This window comes from Sorex fumeus, unplaced genomic scaffold, assembly GCF_029834395.1.
Source record: "Sorex fumeus unplaced genomic scaffold, SorFum_2.1 ptg000212l, whole genome shotgun sequence".
Lineage (NCBI taxonomy): Eukaryota > Metazoa > Chordata > Mammalia > Eulipotyphla > Soricidae > Sorex > Sorex fumeus.
The window spans coordinates 35,577-53,033 of record NW_026606269.1 but is presented as its reverse complement, the minus strand read 5'-3'; the positions used below and the strand labels follow the sequence as shown (position 1 = coordinate 53,033).

Sequence of the window (17,457 nt, the reverse complement as noted above, 5' to 3'; positions counted from 1 at the left end):
CAAGAATCACAGGGTGTGGCCCCTCCCCATCAGCACCCTCCAAAACAAAACAAGGCAAGATCAGCCTGGGATTGCTGGCAGCCCACTGGGTTCCCCAGGCCTGGCAGGAGTGATCCTTTAGTATGGAGCTGGGAGTAACCTTTGAGCACCACTACTGTGGCCCAAACACAAATTAACAAAGTTTGGCATCCAACAGCCCAGGTGACCTCCAGCACCTCATCCCCAAGACTTTGCAATGAACTGCCACCCAATTGGCCAGGAATTGCCAGTGGGGACCCCCCGTCGATTTCTTGAGCACTGCTGTTGCCCTCCCAACAGAAAGCATCATGGTTTCCCCCTCTTCTCCACTCGGGTGCTTGCAAGGGAGGCAAAGGATAAAACATCATAAAAAAAAACAGCTTTGCCAAGGAGTTCGGTGGTTTCCAGCCCCTTAGCGCTCTGCCACTTTATTATTTTTTAATTAATTTTTTTGTTTTTTTGGATCACATCCAGCAATGCACAGGAGTTACTCCTGGCTCAAAACTCAGGAATTACTCCTGACAGTGCTCGAAGGACCATCTGGGATGCTTGGAATTGAATCTGGGTTGGCCGCATGCAAGGCAAACACCCTACCTGCTGTGATATGGCTCCATCCCCAAAAGTCCTGCCTTGAGGATCAGAGAGATAGGTTAGAGGATAGGGTACCATCCCTAGCACCCCAGAGTATCCTTGAGACTCGCCAGTAGTGATCCCTGAGCACAGAAACAGAGGGAATCACTGAGTACCAATGCATGTGGCTTGAAACCAAATAATAATAAGATAAAAGTATGGGTTTGAGTAGCCTAGGACCATGGATCAAACACTGAAAACGGAACTGGTAGGGCACTTGCCTTGCATGTGCGATCCAGTTTCTATCCCTGCACATCATACGTTCCCAATGAGCACCGTCAGCAGTGATTCTTCAATGCAGGGGAAGGGATGACCCCAAAATATCACAGAATGTGGTTCCCAAAACACAAACAAAAGCCTTTCACGGAGGATTCCTTCATGCCAAAGTTGGGGATGCCGAGTTGAGTCTTGCTTCCACCACCTTCCTCCATGGAAGACCGCGAAGGTGTGGGGATGCCCGGGACAGGAACCGTTTGGGAAAGGGGGCTTAGAGGGAGAGATTGTACTGTGGGCAAAGCACTTGCCACACTGCTGGGTTCAATCCCGACACCCGGGTTGCCCCATGCGAGGCAAGCGCCCTGGATGCTCGGCTACCACTCCATGCCCTGAGGCGGCCTGCTGGATCCTAGTGACCTGCAGGGTAACATGAAAGCGAGCCCAAGGGCTGGATATCTTTAGGCAGGAGAGGTCGGGCCACAACTCTTCCACCAATCCACCGCGAGAGGATGCTTTGGGGCGTCTCTGTCCTTACTCTGGGACTTTTCTCTAAGAAATGTATATTCCTGTTCCTGACCTGCCTTCAGGAACTGCTATAGCGACCCAGGATCATCAGAATTTCTGCAGGAAAAAAATCACTTCTGTACAGAGGAGTCGTATCCATAGCCCTCAGAGCTGACTTCATAAGCTAGTGACTCTGGCTTAATTATTTTGGGGTGTGGGCTGTGGATGTCCGCAAAATTTTTCAGGGCAGCTCAGGTGACCCTATATGGTGCCTGAGTCGGAACCCAGAGTGAGCACAGAAGACGACTGTGCCTTCCCACAGCACAATCTCTTCAAACCGACCAGTTCTTACAGGTCTCCAGCCCCATCATCCCCTCCCTCAGCACCCCACAATTCTGACAGTATATCTTCCTCCCTCCCTAAGAGATCTTTGGGGTTCATATACAAATGGAAAGTCCCAAGTCCTCTGTTTTCCATAAGGAGGGTGGCAGGGGCCAGGTCCAACTCCAACATCTCCAGAAGTTGGGGGTGGAGGTACCTGCCGTTAGAGGAACTTGGGTGGGGTGGGAAGAACTTTATTTAAAATGGTAATAATGAGCCTCAGCAGCCAATTTCCTTCCCTGGAAATTCTAAACACACCAAATCTTCTGAGTTTTTTTTTGTTTTGTTTTTTGGGTCACACGCAGCGATGTACAGGGGTTACTCCTGACTCTGCACTCAGGAATTATTTCTGGCGGTGCTCAGGAAACCATATGGGATGCTGAAAATTGAACCCAGGTGGCCAGGTGCAAGGCAAACGCCCTAACCGCTGTGCATTCGCTCCAGCCCCACTGCTGAGGATTTTTCATTTTTATGGGGGTTTGGTGTGGGCCTGCGAGGTTCTGGGGACCATCAGAAATGCCTAGGATTGAACCTCATCTGCCACAAGAAGGCAAGTTTTCATTTTTAAAAAAAATTAAATAAACCTCTTCCTCTTTGTCCACAACGCTGTGACGGTCCTCTTCTCCACCCAGGTCAGTTTATCCGCCAGTACTTGAACCTGGAATTTGGCTTTCTCTGTGCAAGTGCCCCAGGCGTCCTCTAGGACCCTAGAACAAAAGCAGCCCTGAGCCTCTTCCTCTTCCTCTTCATCCCCAACTTTGTGCCCGTCTTCTCCTGCACCCAACCTTTACCTCTCCCAACACATACCACATTCCCATGGGGGAGTGGCCTCTTCAGAAGTGGGTGTCACTTTGGTAGGAGTGGTCCTGGTCTAATTTTAGGCAGGCCAATGCTCACACAGATGCAGGTAGTTAATCATACCAAGAAATCTAGCGTAACATCACAATTCCCATACCCACTCACCAAAATGATGAAACAGGGCGATGAAAAGAGACCAGAAGCCTCAGTAGGTGGTACCTAAGGAAACTGTCTGACAAAGAATTCAGATATGAAGTCATGAAGATGTTCAATGAACTCAATGAAACAATCAGACAGATATCCAATAAATTGAAGGAGGACATGAAATATACAATGGATGGGACAATCGAGAAAATCCAGGATGAAATGAGAGCAGAAATTGGAAAGTTATGCACAGAAATGTCATGAATTAAAGATTTCGTTAGATGAAATAAAAAACTCAGTTGTGCCCTCAACAGTAGAATGACCACAGCTGAAGACAGAATCAGTGAGCTGGAAGAACATCTGCACCAAGCTAACTGGCAACAACAATGGCAAGAGACCTCAAAATAGCTCGAGAGCGAATCACAGTCTTAGGAGATGATTCCAAGAGGAACAACATTAGAATCATCGGAGTACCAGAAGCTGAGGGAAACAATCCCAATGAAAAAGTCACGGTGAAACAAATCATTCCTGAAAAATTCCCAGAGCTCGACAATGCAGCTATGCAGATTCAAGGAGCCCAAATGGTGCCAGCTAAAAGAGACCCTAACAAAAACACTCCAAGACATATCATAGTTAGAATGATCGATGCTGTCTATTGAGACACAATACTGCAAGCAGCAAGGTCAAAGAAGGAAATCACACACAAAGGAGCACCCCTTAGCTTCACAGCAGACCTATCAGAGGAACCCTGCAAGCCCAAAGGCAATGGTGTGGTATAGTGAAAAAACTCACTGAAATGAATACTTCACCAAGAATACTCTATCTGGCTAAACTCTCACTCAAACTTTAAGGAATGGTACACTATTTTCTAGATAAACAGCAGCTCAGGAACTTCATAGATTCAAAACCAAACCTCAAAGAAGGCCTAAAGGGACTATTATAAGACAAGACAAACCCTACAAGCACTACAGACCCCTACAAAAAGATGATACAAAACCCCATAATAATAATCTCTCTCAATGTCAACTGTCTAAATTCACCAATTAAGAGACATGGAGTGGCAAAATGGATTCAGAGACAGAACCCAACATTCTGGTGCTTACAAGAAACTCATCTCAACAGTCAGAGCAAATACAGGCTCAAAGTGAAAGGATAGAAAACAATCCTGCAAGCAAACAGCTCCCTCAAAAAGCTGGGGTGGCCATACGAGTATCCAACAACATTACATTCAGGTTAAAAAAATTAGAAGGGACAGCGAAGGCTATTTTTTCTTCTTCAAGGGATACATACAACAGGAAGAAATCACACTCTTAAATGTATACACACATAATGAGGAAACAACTAAATATTTAAAACACCTGCTCACAGATTTTAAGGAGGGCATTTATAGCAACACAATAGTAAAGAAAGTTCGGTCTCCGCGCTCAGGAATCCGTCCTGGTGGAGCTTGGAGATCGGACTTGGGTGGGCCACATGCAAAGCAAACGCCCTAACCACGGTGCTATTGCTCCAGTCCTCTAAGTGAATCTGGAGGTTCTACAGCAACAATGTCGGGCCAAAGGATCCAGGACAGGGCCCAGCGAAGCCCAGTGCTGGGAGGGTCAAGACCGCCCCCGCTTCCCCTCCCCTCTCTGTAACCACCTCACTCATACCCACGCCCACCCGCCACTGCCCATTTGCGGAGCTGGAGGAAATTGAGGCCACATTTTATCCCCAGGATCACGCTCTCACTCCCTCGACCCCTGTGCCCCGGTACAGCCCCTGCTATACTCATCAAAGCTCTGCGTCCCCAAAAAGGTCACTGCTGCGCCACAGGAATGACTGGAAAAGAAGCGTGAACGTGCCCCCAAGCTGGCGTTGCCCCTGTACTCACAGTGACGAGATGTGGAGGCGCCAGGTGCTAATGGGAGGCCGCTTGTTCCCTGCCACAAAAGCAGCCCTCAGAGATCCCCTTCAACGCAGGACAGCCACTGCTCCCTTCACCAGTGTGACAAATGGAGACCTGATCCAGAAAAGCAAGCACCTTAAAAGCCCTGCTGTGATATCACTTCCACTTCTGCAAACAGCCTTAAAGGGCCAGACATCAGGTGCACAGAAAACCACTAGAACAAAGCAGGTAAATGTGTATCGCTGGCTGGGCCAGAGTGATAGCACAGTGGACAGGACATTTGTTTTGCATGCAGCTGACCCAGGTTCAATCCCCGGCATCCTTTATGGTCCCCCAAGCACTGCCAAGAGTAATTCCAGAGTGCAGAGCCAGGAGTGACACCTGAACATCGCTGGGTGTGACCCAAAAAGAAAAGAAAAAAAATGCACTGCAAGTGGAATGGGCTCACATAAAGGAGTGGAAAGGTGGTGGCTAGAGTGATAGGTCACAAAGTGGGGATCTGGAAGAAGGAGAAGTCCCCCAATCCTGTATTAGCAGTAACTCTGTAGCCAGCCCTGGAGATGCAGAGAGGAACTGATCTAGGAACAACCCTGAGCGCCGGAGAGACACTGGAACAGAAGCAAAGGCTTCTACCCCTTAACAACACAAGAGCAGTGGACACTTGTCTACAAGGAAAATCCTAGGAGGCAGTTTCACAAACAAGATTTCAAGCCAAGAGTATGTGGCCAGGGCTGGAGTGATAACATAGTAGGTAGGGTGTTTGCCTTGCACGCAGCTGACTTGGGTTTGATTCCCAGCATCCCATATGGTCCCCTGAGCACCACCAGCGTTAATTCCTGATTGCAGATCCAGAAGTCATCCTTATGCATCACTGGGTATGACCCAAAAAGAAAAAAAATAGTACGTGGCCAGAAGGGTAGAGCAGTGGGTTAGGTACCTGCATTGAACTTGGTCAACCTGAATTCAGTCCCAGACATTCCCCAATGGTGGCAATGGGAACCATCAGGAGTAACTCTTAAGAACTGTCAGGTTTCCCCCAAAACAAAAGTATACAAAACACAGCATATAGACAAACCCCCAGAAAGGAGCGGCTAATAGGCAGCAAACCACACTGGTCACTCTGCAGCCTGGCTTGGCCTTTTGCACATATCTACATGGTGTTTACCACTCTGGTGAATATTAGATTGTTAGGATTTTACTGCTTCCAAAGTAAAAATTTCAAAACATTTATCCTCAACGTTTGTGTAAATCTAATGGAAACCTGAATACAAGGAATACAGATATGCTACAGCAAGTAAAGTGCTTCCTTGCACGCGGCTGACCTGGACACCAAATATGGACAGCACAGTGGGATGTGGCTCCCCGAATATAACACAGAACGGCCTGAAGAATGAAGGTTTGGCTGTCTATCCGAGGTCAAAAAGTTCTCCGCAGGATCGTGGTTAATCTCTGCCATGATCCCCCACAAACCAGGACCTCTGAGCCAAGCCAGAGTCACAGCGACAAATGAAACCATGGTGTGCCTTGACAATACCAAGCAAAATGCAATTTTTGTACCTATTTATTTAATATTTTTATTCTTTTTGGGTCACGCCTGACATTGCACAGGGGATACTCCTGGCTCTGCACTCAGGAATTACCCTTGTTGGTGCTCAGGGCACCATATGGGATGCTGGGAATTGAACCCGGGTCAGCCACGTGCAAGGCAAACACCCTACCACTGTTCTATTACTCCAGCACCCATCTATTTTTTAAAAACTTTTATTAGTGAAACACCATGAGGTACAGTTGTAGATTTACAAATTTTTGTGCCTGGGATTCAGTTATACAATGATCGAGTACCCATCCTTCCACCAGTGCCCATTCTCGACCACCACTAATCCCAGTATCCCTCCCACTCCCCAAGCCCCCATCCCACCTTGCCTCTGTGGCAGGGCATTCCCTTTTGTTCTCTCTCCTTTTGGGTGCTGTGGTTTGCAAAAGAGGCATTGAGTGGCAATCGTGTTAGGTCTAGAGTCTACTTTCAGCATGCATCTCCCATCCTATAGCCCCCACCTACTTACGTTTTATTTAATTCCGTCCACCTTGCTCTATCACTGAGACTCATTGTTTACCAGTTAACAGAATGTGAAGTCCAAATGCCAGGGTACACTCTCATAGGCATGGTCCACGTGATAATCAGGAAGTACCTTTCCCTTATGGTACTAATGTCACAGGAAGTTTTTACACGCACCAGGATTATTTCCTTCCGGACTGTACTTTTGTAGCAATCCCCCACCCACTTGTCGAAACTAAAACTGTTTTACTGAAGGGCCATGTTCTGACCCTGGCCATTGTTATTAGGGAATTGATTGATCCAACATAACTTTTATATTTACTAAAGCTTGAGGGGAAAACGAAAACCTCCTTATATTCCTTACCCACAGAATTTTTTGCAGTATTAATTCTCTTATGCCTTAAAAGGCTACAGGTGCCTTTAAATGACAGATGATGGAATTCCCATTTTCTTACATATGTGTGTGAGCGTATATATATATATATATATATATATATATATATATATTTTTTTTTTTCTCCCCAGTGTGAATTCTCCTATGCATAGTAAGGCCTGCAGATCCAGCAAAGGCCTTTCCTTTCCGCACTCCTGGCATATATAAGGTTTCACTCTAAAATGACTTTTCATATGCGTAGGAATGGCTGAGGACAAACTGAAGACCTTCCCGCATTCCTTACACTTATGAGGTTTCTCTCCAATGTGAATTTTCCTGTTCAGAAAGTTATGCTAATTGATTGAAAATTATCCTACAGACCTTACATATGAAAGTCCTCAATCCTGGATTATTTTTAAGCAAAGCAAAGCTTGTGGATTGAGTTAAGGTCTCCCCACCCTAATATATGTTTTTTTCAAGTATGAATTTTCCTATGTTTAATAAGGAGTTAAGGGGAAGTGAAGGTGTTGCCAAAATCTTTACAAACATAAGGTTTGTCTCTAGTACGAAATTTTTTGTGCCTCAAAAAGGCTTGTAGAATAAGCAAAGGCCTTGCCATACTCCTTACATATATATATATATGGATTCACTGTAGAGTGGGTTTTCTTGTGGACTAAAAAGTTTGAGGATAAAGTGAAGACCCAGGCTGCAGCGATAGCATAACAGGTACAGCATTTGCCTTGCATATAGCTGACCCATGTTCAATTTCCAGCATCCCCTATGGTCCCCTGAAAACCACCAGGAGTAACTCCTGAATACATAGCGAGGAATGACCCAAAAAGGAAAAAAGAAAGTGAAGACCCTCCCACAGTCGTGACATGAATAATGTTTCATTCCAGTATGAACTTCCCTGTGCTCAGAAAGAACCTGAAAATAAATGAAAGGTCTTCCCACCTACCTCACATATATAAGGGTTTTCTTCGATACAAATTTCGTGAAAACTAAGACTTCAGGGGAAGGCCTTCCCACATTGTTCACACATACAAGTTTTCTCTCCAGTGTGAGTTTTCCTGTGCATTCAGGCTTATGGAACAACCAAAGACTTCCCACTCATACAAGCATATGGTTTCTGTCCAGTGTGACTTTTCCTGTGCATACTAAGGTCTATGAGTCAGATAAAGTTCTCGATACATTCCTTACATGCATATGGACTCTTCAGTACAAAATCTCCTGTGTATAAGGTATGAGATTCATCGAAGGCCTTCCCACAGTCCTTACACTTAAGCGGTTTCCCTCCTGTGTGGATATTCACATAGTCCTGCCGGGGTGACGCTGGACTCAAGAGTTTGTCCTCAGTGCTGACATTCCTTGGAATTCTGAGCACTGTGGGTTTCTAAGGGAATGTGATGGTGCTGAGAACACGTGAAGGCTCCCCCACATTCCTTACACGTGGACAGGTTCAGTTCAAAATGACTGCCTGTGGGCCTGTCAGTGTGAGAGACACATTATAAACACTATTCCTCTCCCACAGACCAGAGGCTGCCCCACTATGAAGGCGTTATGTTTGCTGACTGAGCTGAACATGCAAGGATCTTTTCCTAGGGGAAGACTTTGTCAGAACAAGCATATTCTTGCCATTTTCATCACCCTCAGAAGACAATAGACCTGTCTGAGCATCCCTATGCTCAGAAAGAACCTGAGAAGAAATGAAAGGGGATGAGGGCAAAATTGCTGACTTAACCCTTTATCACAGTGTGCAGAAAGAGACATTCCACCAGGGCTGGCTGCTTCCACGTAGAACAGCAGAGAAGGATTACAATGATAAAGAAATCAAACTCTGCAGGTAGGTAGCTGCTGAGGTATGAGACAATGGGTATCTTGGGGAAGTAATTAATCAAGATGGGGCTGAAAGCAACGACTCTGAAGCCAGCCTTGGGGATTCAGAGACGAACTGACCTAGTAGAAACCCAGAGAGCTGGAGACTCTGGAACAGGAACAAAGGCTGGTAAGAATATCAGAGAGCACAGCGCGGCCAACGCTCTACCCCTTGACAACACACAAACGGTGGACTCTCAGCTACAAGGAAAACCCAAGGAGGCAGTTTCAGAAACATGATGTCAAACTGAGAGTATCAGGCTAGTGGGTTGGGTGCTTGCCCTGCACGCAGTCATTCTGGGCTCAATGTCCAGAATCCCAAATGGTCCCCTGAGCACCATCTCATAGATGGATGGAAATTGGCTCCATCCAAACATAAATGTTTCCTTTTTTCCTTGTAAGATTAGTGAAGTGGCATGGGTGGGATTCAGGAATGTGACCAACCTTTTGAGTATTCACAGGTAAATGGAATGCCCTGCCGGTATGTGGGGAGCTTGGGAGCTGACCCATATTCCCACTTGTAAAAGATTTCATCATCCTTTTTTCTGACTGGAACCAGGTGCAGAAGAGAAGTAAAAGAAGGTCCCTGCTAAGCCGGCAGCAGCGTCCACCAGAGAGAAGACAAAGAAGCTTCCTGATGTGCCAGAAACCCTGAAGGAAAAGGGAAAGAATTTTGCAGAGCTGAAGATGAAGCGCCTGCGAAAGAAGTTTGCTCAAAAGATGCCTCGAAAGGTGAGGAGGATGCTGATCTACGAAAAAGCTAAGCATTATCACAAGGAGTATAGGCAGATGTACAGGACAGAGGATCGCATGGCTAGGACGGCGAGAAAAGCTGGCGACTTTTACATCCCTGCGGGACCCAAATTGGCTTTTGTCCTCAGAATTAGAGGTATCAATGGGGTGAGCCCTAAGGTCCCAAAGGCGCTACAGCTTCTCCGCCTTCACCAGATCTTCAATGGTACCTCTGTTAAACTCAAAAAGGCTACGATGAACATGTGAGGATCGTGGAACCCTATATTGCATGGAGGTACCCAAACCTGAAGTCAGTAAATGAATTGATCTACAAGCATGGTTATGGCAAACTCCACAAGAAGCGAATTGCCCTAACGGATAATGCACTGATCGCGCGAACTCTGGGTAAATATGACATCATCTGCATTGAGGATCTGATTCATGAGATCTAGACTGTTGGAAAGCGCTTCAAAGAGGCAAACAACTTCCTCTGGCCCTTCAAATTATCTTCTCTCCGGGGTGGGATGAAGAAAAAGACCACCCATTTTGTAGATGCTGGCAACAGAGAAGACCAGCAACCAGCTGATTAGATGGATGAACTAAGGTATCTACCATATTTTTATAATCTGGTCAGTTAATAAACGATTGCTTTCAAATTGAAAAAAAAAGATTTCATCATAGATCCCCTTCTATCCTTTCAAATGACATTCTATGCACAGTATAGTTCATCTAAACTGTCTCCAATTGAGACCAGAGCAATTGTACATAGGGGAAGGGTGTTGCTTGCACACAGCTGACCTGGGTTCAATACACAGGATCTTAAGAGTTTCCTGGAGCACCAACAGAAATAATACCTGGGTGCAGAGCCAAGAGCAACCCCTGAGCATTATCAGGTATGATCCAAATAGACAAAGGCACTTTAATTAAAAAAATAAATTATCCCCCATCCCACCCCATATAGGAACCTTGCCAGGGCCATTTTCCTAAGATGACACTTTGGAAAATATTTATCCTTTATACGTACACAAATATAACAATATCAGAGATGATACAGGGGGTAAGGAGCTAGTCACACATGGCCGACCTGGATACTAAACACAGTACCCCAAAATGATCCAGAGTCCCCAGGTATGGATGCCTGAACTCAGAGCCAGGAGTAGGGCCAGAGAACACCAGTTTCTCTCCAGTATGCTTTCTCTTATGACTAGTAAGGTCTGAGAAATGAAGGCCTCCCACGAGTAAACCTATCCCGGGATCGTGCAGCCATGAATACATCATCTCATATCTCACACCACTCATACTCCAAGAGTAGCGTACCACATTTGATGTGGTTTTAAAGTAGAAGGCAACCAATTTGAGAGAGAAATATATTTTTAAAGATTAATATATATAGAGAGAGATAGATATAAGCACACAAGAATCAGCCCTTAACAACATATTAGTAATCGCTTATGTAAGGGCTTAATGACCCCTGGGTGAAATACAAAAATCTTTACACACTTTCCTCTAACGAAAGTTTTTTGGAGCATTTTCAGTGGTTTATTCATCAGAAACAATACAAAATAAATTATTTCAGTTCTGCTTTGGGGCAGGGGTTGGGGTACAGGATGAAAACATCCAAATTATGGTGGTGGGAAGGTGTAATGGTGGTGGGATTGGGGCTCAAATATTAAATGTAATCAAATACTATGAACTACTTTATAAAAATAATATACTGTCACTGTCCTCCCGTTGTTCATCGATTTTCTTGAGTGGGCCCAGTAACGTCTCCATCGGAGACTTTGTTGTTACTGTGTTTGGCGTATCGAATACATCATGGGTAGCTTTCCAGGCTCTGCCGTGTGGGCGAGATACTCTCGGTAGCTTGCTGGGATCTCCAAAAGGGGCGGAGGAATCGAACTCGGGTCGGCCATGTTGGCTGTGTGCAAGGAAAATGCCCTACTGCTGTGCTATTGCTCCATCGCTTCGGCAGCACATATACTAAAAAATAATATAAAATTTTAAAAATTTACCAACAAAATGGGGGCTGGAGAGATAGCACGGCAGGTAGGGCGTTTGCCTTGCATGCAGCCGACCCGGGTTCGATTCCCAGCATCCCAAATGGTTCCCTGAGCACCGCCAGGAGTAACTCCTAAGTGCAGAGCCAGGAGTAACCCCTGTGCATCACCGGGTGTGACCCAAAAAGAAAAAAATTACAAAAAAAATAGCAATGATGGGCTTGGACCAAAACACTGAACACAAAAAAAAAAAACCCCGACCCCCAGGGCCCTAAATACTAGGGATGATAAGGGGACACTCAATGTCTAGTGAGCAATTCAAAGTTGTGTGTGGACATTTGTGCCTAGAGGACTCTGAACTAAGAGTTCAGGCTGCCCCAAATTCCTCTCAAAGCAGGCAAAAGTGACCTGACCCCCAACACTTCTGCCAGACCCAAAGATCCTCTGCTCCATCTCCCTGGTACTGGTACATGCCCAGAAGTATATACAAAGCAGCGAGTGAACTTGAGACTGTGTGAATGAGCAGGTGAGGCTCTCCAGAGTGGGAAGACAAAACATAGGAAATGTATGTCCTCGGTCCCGAGTCACTGTAGTGGACAGAGTACATATGGGGCCATGTGGCCCGGGAGCTACGATGCCCGTTAGGGGTGAATCCAGAGCAGAGAGCAAGAGGAAGCCCTGAGCACCTCCACTGTGGCACAAAAATAAATCTGAAAAAAAGAGCGGATAGGGCTGGTGACCCTGGCATCCCATATGGTCCCCCAAGCACTACCAGGGGCAATGCTGGAGTACAGAGCAAGGAGAAACCCCAAGAATCACTAGGTGTGGTCCCCAACCTTCCCAAACAAAACAAAGTCAATGAGGTCAGTCTTGGATCTGCAGCACTACACAGAGTATGAGACCTGGCAGGGATGAATCTTTTGCACTGAGCTGGGAGTACTCCTCAATGGAGTATGATCCAAAACCAAATACAACAAAACAAATGAACAAGGACAAAAGCAGCCTCACAAAACAGTAGAATCAGTGCTCCCTCCTGAAACAACTCTAGAGACAGTCAGCCCTGAAAGCTTATGAACTACTGTCACTGCATCTTATCATTTTGTCACTTCCCTCCTCCCTGTGAACTGTGTGTGAAACAGCGCGACATCATCTTCTCCCACCTATAATTCCCAAAAATGTGCAAGAAGCTCCATGCAAAGATCTAGAAAAGTCAGAACTGTGACCATGAGAGAGGTGCACAAACCCTAGGGTCCTGACCAGAAGTTTCTGCTTTGGAGTCTGAAATTGCTCTCAGGGAAGGCAGGCCAAGCAGCTGACCTGCTCTCCTATCTCAAGGGTCGTAGATCCACTTGAACTGAAAATGTTATGATATCTAAATAGAAATATAGTGGAAGAGAGAAGAATAAAGTCCCGGGCCAGAGCAACAGCATATTGGGGAGGGCACTTGCCTTGAACGAAGCTGACTGTGGTTTAATTCCCCACATACCATAGGATCCCCCAAGCCCACCTGGAGTTAATTCTGAGTGCAGAGTCAGGTTAGCCTAGTACCCAGAGCACTGCTGGCTGTGGCCGCAAAACAAAAACACACAGGTAAAAAGTTAACTGTATAGTTAATAAGAAAAAAGAAAACAACTTTCTGGAATTTTCCCAGCATAAAAGCATTTTTATGATGGCTACAGAGATAGCACAGATCACAAGGTGCTTGTGTGGCACACAGCTGACAAGGGTTCAATCCCCAGCACCCCACAGCATCCCCAAACCTAGAGAAATCAATGACAACAGAGCCAGGGGTAAACTCCGCCCGGTGTGGCCAACCAAAAATAAATTTAGGTGTCAGAACTATAGTCTGGTAGGGTATGGACCTTGTACACAGCTGACCTGGGTTCAGTCCCTGGCACCACACTGGGTACCAAAAGCAGCAACGACAGGGTATGACCAGAAAAAATAAGTTTTTGTTCATGAGTCAACCTCCACCAGCCAGTTTTGGAGAATGCAGGTCAGACTTGGGTTTTGGAGCCACAGGTGGCAGATCTTTGGGCTTACCCAGATGGTTCTTGAGGAATCCTGCATTGTGCAGGAGATTGTACTGTGTGGCAGGCTGCTTGCAAGGCCAGTGCCTGCACTCGTGGCCTATCACTGATCACAGGAATTCAAAGTCTAGATAAGTACTGTGAATCTTATGATAAGGATACAGATAGGAAACAGGGAAGGGGCCCAGCTGGTAGAGATCCAGGCAGGGCTGCTGGCACCTGGGGACTCCTGGTGCAAACCTGAGCCAGAAGTACAAATTGCAATTTCAAAGGTTTGCAGGGGCCAGAAAGAGCACAGAGTGATTGGCAGGGCACTTGTCATGCATGCAGCAGACTCAACTTCACATTCTGCATAGCCAATACCTCTCCTCCCCAAATAAAAGCAATGAGGAATTTATCTGCCAACAGCAGAGGTGTGAAATCTAGTAATATATTTGCAAGGGTCAGTCCTTTGGGTTTTTAGTTTTGGGACCACACCCAGAAGTGCTCAGAGTTTACAGGCCAGATTTTCAGACTATATGATTTTATTCCTGTGGGTACATGATTTTACAAAAGAAAAGGGGGATGTAAAATTACACTTGGGCCAGAGTGACAGTACAGCTGGCAGGGCGTTTGACTTGCACACAGCTGAGCTGAGTTTGGTCCCTGGCATCCCACATGGTTCCCAAACCACTGCCAGGAGTGATTCCTGAGTACAGAGGCTGAGTGCAGAGCCAGGAATAAGCCATGAGCATCGCCATTGTGACCCAAAAAGAGAAAAAAAATTGCACTTATCCCAAATGAAAGTTTAAAGTCCATAATTTCGCTCAGAGCCTCCAACTGCTTCCTTTCCTCCTAACAGCCTCTTATTCAAAGGACTCAAGAATGTTCATATTTGGGGCTGGATAGATAGCACAGCCGGTCGTGTGTTTGCCTTGCACGCTACTGACCCAGGTTCGATTCCCAGCATCCCATATGGACCCCTGAGCACGACCAGGAGTAACTTCTGAGTGCAAAGCCAGGAGTAACCCCTGTGCATTGCCGGGCATAACCCAAAAAGCAAAAAAAAAGTTCATATTTAAGAACTTCCAATTAAGGTATGAATAGAGCAGTCGATAGAATACACCAGACTGAAGCAGATATTGGCCAACTGAAAACCCAGAGGGCCTTCCCTGGTACCCCATATCCACTAGTCCCCTGAGCAGGGCACAGACCTCAAGCACTGCCAGGTGTGGTCCCAAATCTCACCTCATCTGCTCCCCAAGTAGTGAGATAGACCCAGAGAGAGGAGCTCAGATGGCTGAGCAGCAGCTTTACCTTTGGGGACATGGCATGGCTCCCCCTGCATCCCAGACACACGGACACTGAGGGGGAGAGTCTCTGACTATCTCCAAGTTTGTAGCAAACAGGGGGGAAGGGGGAACAGGAGAAATACCCCAACACCCAAAAAGAAGTTCAAAGAATGTTCATGTGTCAGACAAATTCTGGAGTGGGGGGGTTGTGGCCATACCTAGTGATGCTCAGGAGACCCTATGACATATGGGGGATAACCCTAGTAACCACAAGAAAGACAAATGCCCTCCTGACTATACTGCTGACCGGCCCCTAAGAGTGAGACATTTAAAACCCACTGCATCTGGTCGCTGGAAAACCCCTTTCTGCAAGTACTCACTTCAACATCAGGGCACACCCCTGGTCTGGGAGAGATGGACAGTGAAGGATGCTTGGAATCTTGACAGGTGAGGCAGACATTCTTTTTTCTGAGGAAATATAACCATATAGGTTTAGCAAAGATAATAAGTTGATAGGGTGCTTTTATTTCAAGCAGCTACGCCAGGGTCAATATGCAGCAGTACCTATGCTCACCCACCCCAGCACTGCTAAAAATGATGACTGAGCTCAGAACCAAGAGTAAGCTCTGAGCAATGAGTGGTGTTGTGGCCCAAAAAATTACAATAAATAAATTATAAGTACATTTCTGTGTAAAGGGATTGGAGAGGGTAGTATAGCAGATGAGGTGCTTGTCTGGCACTCAGCCAAACCAAGTTTAAATCCTGGCATCCTATATGGTTCCCTGAGCCCAGCCATAAATAATCCCTGAGTACAAAGGGAGGAGAAGTAACTGAGTCTTGCAGTTGTATTCCTCCAGACTACATAATTAGTTCATTTAAATGAGTAAAGGGGTGTGGCCAATACTGATCCTAAATTGCATTACCTGAGGGTTTAGGGCACACTCTAGAAGTCTTTGAGCTACTTTCTGCTGAGATTGCACATTTGGTTGCAAGACCCACTGTGATGATGCACCCCTCTGGACCCACCCCCCAACACTGCGTTGTCTTATAGCTCTACACCTTGGGGCTTGAGTGATAGCATAGACAAATGAGCATTTGTTTTGAAGGCAGCCGACCTGGGTTTCATCTGGGCATCCCTGGCACCACTAGGAGTGCTTGCTGAATGTAGAGACAGGACTAAACAACATGCATCGCTGGGTGTGACCCAAAAAGAAAAATAAATAAATAAAAAGAAGTAAAGAGAAGCTCCCCACCTCCCTGTACTCCCAGAACCCACTGAATGCACAAGTAACAAGTGAAAAAGAAAGGCTCTGCCAAATGCTTTTGAGCCCCAAGTACATAAAGAATATGCCGTGCCCCTATGCCCACCCAACCCCGACACCCCCCAAGAATGACAGGACAGAGGGGAGGGTGTTTTTTCTCATGCTGCTGGTCCAGATATGGGGTATCCTGTGCAACCCCAGGAGTGACCCCTGAACACTTCCGGGTGTGGCTCAAACCTCCCCAAGAGGAAAAAATGCGCCCCCAGGTCCTTTGATGAGGGAAACCCATGCTTTACCTACTCCACAATCAGCCAAAGGAATGAAAGGGGGCCAGTAACGGGATGTCCTGGGGACACTGCTGGGATGATCCACCCACCCCTGTGACTGACCAGATGCTGATCGTCACCATGAAACTAAGATAACGCTGAGGTGCCCTCACACGCCCCATCAGATCTGGGGGGAGACTGACACTCCCTCTAGCTCTGACGCTTTCTGCTTTGTGAGGGGCCCGAGGGATGGGTCAGCAGGGAGCGCGCTGGCCTCGCATCCTGACACCCCAAAGGGTCCTCGGATCCCCAGGGAGGGAGTCCTGAGCGCCATCGGGTAAGGGTCTAAAACACATTAAAAAATTAAAACGGGCTGGAGCTATAGCACAGCGGGTAGGGCGTTTCCCTTGCACGCAGCCGACCTGGGTTCAATTCCCAGCATCCCATATGGTCCCCTGTGCGTCGCCAGGTGTGACCCAACAAGCAAAAAAAAAAAAAACAAAACTTTTTTTCCACTTTTGTTTGTTCGGTTATTGTCCTTGTTTCTCAAGCTTTCAGAACGACCTTAGTGCTTCAAATTCGTTTTTCTCCTCAACCACGTGCTTCCTCTACCCACCCACCTTTTTGGGGGGCCCTGGGGGGCTTTGCTCAGGGGTTACTCCGGGCCCTGGGCTCACTCCAGGCTGGTACCCGGACGCTGTGGGGTGCCGGGATCAAACCTGGCCGGCCGCGTTCCCCCCTTATGCATCTTTCTAAGTTCTCCTCAGTAAAAATGACCGTGTATCCCTCAAAATCAATTTATAAATAAGATAAAGCTCCCGGAAGGAACTCTCGGTGCATCTGGGGTGAGGGGCCGCCACCCCGGCCACCACCATGGAGGACCCCGCCACACACAAGGCGGAGACCGCGAAGGTTCAGACGCTCAGAGCGACCACTCCGGCGGCCAGCGGGGAAACCGATGTTCCCGGACCACCCTGCATCCCCTGAGTTCCCCCTCACCCGCTCCTCACCTTCCA

At 46.8% G+C, this 17,457-nt stretch overlaps 1 pseudogene; it reads left to right on the top strand.

The window, feature by feature from the left end:
- Window positions 1-1,077: 1,077 nt before the first annotated feature.
- On the top strand, window positions 1,078-10,218 carry LOC130017690 (60S ribosomal protein L7-like; annotated as a pseudogene).
- Window positions 10,219-17,457: the final 7,239 nt, after the last annotated feature.